The sequence below is a fragment of the Canis aureus genome, chromosome 19, assembly GCF_053574225.1.
Source record: "Canis aureus isolate CA01 chromosome 19, VMU_Caureus_v.1.0, whole genome shotgun sequence".
Classification (NCBI taxonomy): domain Eukaryota; kingdom Metazoa; phylum Chordata; class Mammalia; order Carnivora; family Canidae; genus Canis; species Canis aureus.
This window is the reverse complement of record NC_135629.1, coordinates 10,867,691-10,872,900: the sequence shown is the minus strand read 5'-3', so window position 1 is coordinate 10,872,900 and position 5,210 is coordinate 10,867,691.

The following is a 5,210-nucleotide window of genomic DNA, read 5'->3' as shown; positions in this document are numbered from 1 at the left end:
AAATTGCATGTTATAACTTCTTCTCATCGAAAGAGATGTCATTAAGTGATGATCAACTTAATTTCTTTTGCTGAAGAGCTAAATACAAAGGACATCTGCTAAGTGCTAGAGCAGCACCCATTTTCTTTTCTGAAATTTTATCTTTCAAGACCATGCCTCTTACTAGAGACTGATGGAGCCCTGCCCTGATGGCCTGACCTGTTCACTGGTACATGTGGCCATCCCTAGCTGCTGTATGTGTTGGCCAGTAACAATGTACAGCTGCCTCATTCCCTAAAGAACTGTCCTCAGTCCAGCAGAGCTGCCTCCCTCTACCACCACCAGGCCTCACCCAATGAATGACCAGCATGGGGTTATAAAAGGTGAGCTCCTGGTCTCACTGAGTGGGATCATGCTGAACCTGGTCTTCACCTGAAACCACATTCTTGTTTATCAACTTCCCACTTCCTTATCCCTCTCTCCTGATGTAACCCCCAATGAAATCAACTAAGACTCTTCATTTCAGACTTCACTTCTGGGAAGCCTTCTCTCACATCCTTAGAAGTTGGAATGGGATTGATCCCACCCACCATCAGAGCCCAATGAAAGCACTCCATTCCTCTTAAGCATCAATGATTGGTTCAGAGATGGCATGGGACTAATGCCAGACAATACAACCCTATCGGGTAGAACAATTGTTAAACTAACTATTTTGGAATTGGTGGGAGTCCTTCATCAGGGCTGAGAATAAGGTGAGGTGAGAGAGACATTTACCTGAGGTGCAAAATCTAAGGCTTACCAAAAAAAAAACAAAACAAATAAAATTGGAATGCAAATTAGTGCAGCCACTATGAAAAATCAAAACATTAAAAATGGAACTACCCAATCCCACTTCTGAACACCTATCCAAAGGAAATTAAAACGTAATATTGAAGAGCTACCTGCACCTCCATATTCATTGAGCATTGTTCACAATTGCCAAGATAGGGAAACAACCTCAGTGTCCATCAAGAAATAAATGGAAAAAAAAAAAAAAGAAATAAATGGATAAGGAAGATATGATGTATACATACAATGGAATAATATTCAGCCATAAGAAAGAAGCAAATTCTGCCATCTGCAACAACATGGATGGAGCTTGAAGGCATTATGCTAAGTGAGATAAGTCAGACAGAGAAAGACAAATACTGTATGGTATCACTTACATGTGGAACTCCCCCTACCATCACTGCACAAAAAAAGTGAAACTCATAAGAGAATATTAAAGTAGTTGCCAGGTGCTAGGAGCTGGAGGAAACAGAAAGAGGTAAAAGGTAAAATAAAAGGCAAAATCTTTCAGGTAGAACAAGAATAAGATCTGAGGATCTAATGTAAAACATGATGACTATAATTGCTAACTGTATTACATAAGTGAAATTTGCAGAGAGTAAAACTTAAGGTTTCCCTCACCAAAAGATAAGTATGTAAGATAGATGTGTTAATTAACTAAATAGGGAGAATCTTTTCACAGTGTTTATATATTTTAAAAAGCAGAAACAAAACTAATATTTTAATTATTTTTAAAGATAAAAAATATGGGGATCCCTGGGTGGCACAGTGGTTTGGCGCCTGCCTTTGGCCGGGGGCGCGATCCTGGAGACCCAGGATAGAATCGCACGTCGGGCTCCTGGTGCATGGAGCCTGCTTCTCCCTCTGCCTGTGTCTCTGCCTCTCTCTCTCTCTCTCTCTCTCTCTGACTATCATAAATAAATAAATAAATAAATAAATAAATAAATAAATAAATAAAATTTAAAAAAAAATAAAGATAAAAAATAGATTCAGCTGGGCTCAAGATGGTGACATAGGGTGATCCTGAACTCACTTCCCCCATCCCATGAATACAATAAATGTACAACAACATATGGAATAATTATCTCTGAAAAACAAAAAACAAAACTGCATGAACAGAGCCTTCACAACAAAGACCAAAAATAAAAGCAAGATTGGTAGGTGAAGATTATCTCATTCAAAAACCCACACCATGTATAGAGATCCATAGTTGGGAGGATATCAAAAACATAGAACTTTTCCCTGAGAAATGAAGAATTTGTGTTCTATATTAAATACCCCAATCCTTAGATCTTACATAAGACAGATGAGTCCCCTAAACAATGGGCTTTGAAAACTAACATCCAGGTTAGTTTTACATCTGGATGAAAACATCCTGATTATATCCAGGAAAACTGTAGAATTGTAGCAAATGGGGTATCCATTCTTAAATGGCTATCCTTAGACACTCGCCCCTGCACACAATGCAAAAACACCAATTTGAAAGCACCCAGCCTATATATGAAGAAGACTCACTAATCTTAAAGCACCTACAAGGAAGGCACAAAATCATTGGGACTTTGTCCAGGGACAGAGTTACTCGTAAGTGCCATATTTGCAACCTCATCCTACCTTGCTATGGTTGGTACTCATTTTGAAACAATTCATCTAACCTGCTAGAGCCAGGGGGCAAAACCAGCTGAGAACATTACCCACCCATGCAGCAAAACCACACACTGCTGCCAGGCCAGGCAACTGCCCACACTAACATCCACCCCAACATTGTTGCACAACACAGCTAGGCTGGGTGATAGTCCCACCCACTCCCACGCCACAGCAGCTAATCTTACCATAGCAGACAAGCAAGTGCATCCCATATATAGGACAACCCTTATGCTCTGGTAGTCAGAGGGGATCATGTTTTGGGGTGCTATGTGAAATCTCCTACACAAAGCAGCTCCTTTAAAACTCTAAGATGTGAAAAAAAAAAAAAACATGATGTAACTGATTTGCCTAATACATACTAACAAACAGAATCAGGCAAAATGAAGGGACAGAGGAATATGCTCCAAATGAAAGTACAAGACAAAATATTAGAAAAAGATATTAATGAAATGAAAGTAAGCAAAATACCTGATAGAATTCAAAGTCATAAAGGTGATCACCAGACTCAGAAGAAAAATAGATTAACACCATGAGATCCTCAACAAGGAAACAGAAAATATAAGAAAGTTCTAAACAGGGGAGCCCTGGTAGCTCAGCGGTTTAGTGCCAACTTCAGCCCAGGGTGTGATCCTGGAGACCTGGGGTCGAGTCCCATGTCGTGCTCCCTGTATTGAGTCTGCTTCTCCCTCTGCCTCTGTGTGTGTATGTGTGTATGTGTGTGTATATGTGTGTGTCTCATTAATAAAAAAACAAAATCTTAAAAAGAAGAAGAAGAAAAAAAGAAGAAGAAGAAGAAGAAGAAGAAGAAGAAGAAGAAGAAGAAGAAGAAGAAGAAGAAAGTTCTAAACACAAGTGTTACTGCTGAGGAATATATAGAATAATGGAACCAAAAAATAAACTACAGGGGCTCAACATCAGACTGGATGAGCCTGAAGACAAGATCAGCAAGCTGGAAGATAAAGAAATAGAATTCACCCAGACAAAGCAGCAAAAAAAGAAAAAAAATTAAAAAGTAAATTTAAAGGACATGAGGGACATAATCAACTGGAATAACAGTCATATGTTAGAGGCCCCAGAAGGAAAAGAAAGAGAGAAAGAAACATAAAATTTGTTTGAAGAAATAAAAGCTGAGGGGTGTCTGGGTAGCTCAGTAGTTGAGTGTCTGCCTTTGGCTCAGGGTGTGATCCTGGGGTCCCGGGATGGAGTCCTGCATCAGACTCCCTGAGGAGCCTCTCTCTCCTCTCTCTGCCTGTGTCTCTGCCTCTCTCTCTGTGTGTCTCATGAATAAATAAATAAAATCTTTAAAAAAAGAAATATTACCTTTACCAAAAAAAAAAAAAAGGAAATAAAAGCTGAAAACTTCTCCTTATCTAGAGAAGGAAACATAGACCTAAAGATCTATGAAGTCCAGAGTTCCAAAAAAGATAAACCCAAAGAGAAACACATCAAGACATATTATATTTAAAATGGCAAAAATTAAAGAAAACATCTTAAAAGTATCAAGAGAAAAACAACTTATTGCATACAAGGGAAATCCCATAAGGCCATCAGATTTTTCAACAGAAACTTTCCAAGACAGAAGAGAGGTCACACTATACTCAAAGTCCTGATAGGAAAAAAAAAAAAAAAAACCTCTAACCAAGAATTCTTTACCCACTAACATTATTATTCAGAATTGAAGGAGAGGTTAAAAGTTTTCCATATAAGCAAAAGCTAAAGGAATTCATCGGTACTAAATGGGCCTTACGATAAAGGTTAAAGGAATATCCCCAAATTTTTAAAAATGGCAAAAAAATTAATAACAAGAAAGTTAATGAAAGTAAAAATATCACTAAAAAAGGTAAATATATAGTCAAAGTAAATAACTTATAAAGCAAGTATAAAAGTTAAAAGACAAAAATAGTAAAATTAACTGAAACTGAAATAATTAGTTAAGAGATGCATAAAATAAAAAGATATAAAATGTCATCAAGAACATAAAATGTGGTGAGGGTGTGAGGTTCTCCTCAGGGAGCCTGCTTCTCCTCTCTCTGCCTGTGTCTCTGCCTCTCTCTCTCTGTGTCTCTCATGAATATCATAGAGAGAGAGAGAGAGGCAGAGACACAGGCAGAGAGAGGAGAAGCAGACTCCATGCAAGGAGTCCGATGTGGGACTTGATCCCAGGAATCTGGGATCAGGCCCTGAGCCAAAGGCAGACGCCCAACCACTGAGCCACCCAGGCATCCCTAAATAAAATCTTTTTTAAAAACATGGCAGGGGAAGGAAAAAAAAATAAAGTTTTAGGATGTGTTCAAAATTAAGTTGCTATCAACTCAGAAGAGAACATTATATACATAGGAAGTTATAGGAGAACTTCATATTAACCTCAAAGCAAAAATCTATAGTAAATTTGCAAAAGAAAATGAAAAAGAAATGTACATTTAACAGTAAAGAAACCCATTGAACCACAAGGGTAATCAGAAAAAGAATAAAGAAACAAAGAGGAACTACAAAAACAGCCAGAAAACAATTAACAAAATAGCATTAAACACATACCTTTCAGCATTTACTTAAAGTATACACAGACTAAACTGCCAGTTTAGTGGCAGAATGGATTAAAAAAAAAAAAGACCCATTTATATGCTGCCTAAAAGAGACTCGCTTCACAAGTGAGACTGAAAATGAAGAGGTGGAGAAAGATGTTCTATGTAAATGGAAACAAAAAGAATACTGGTATAGCTATACTCATAGCAGACAAAATAGACTTTGAGACTGAGGCT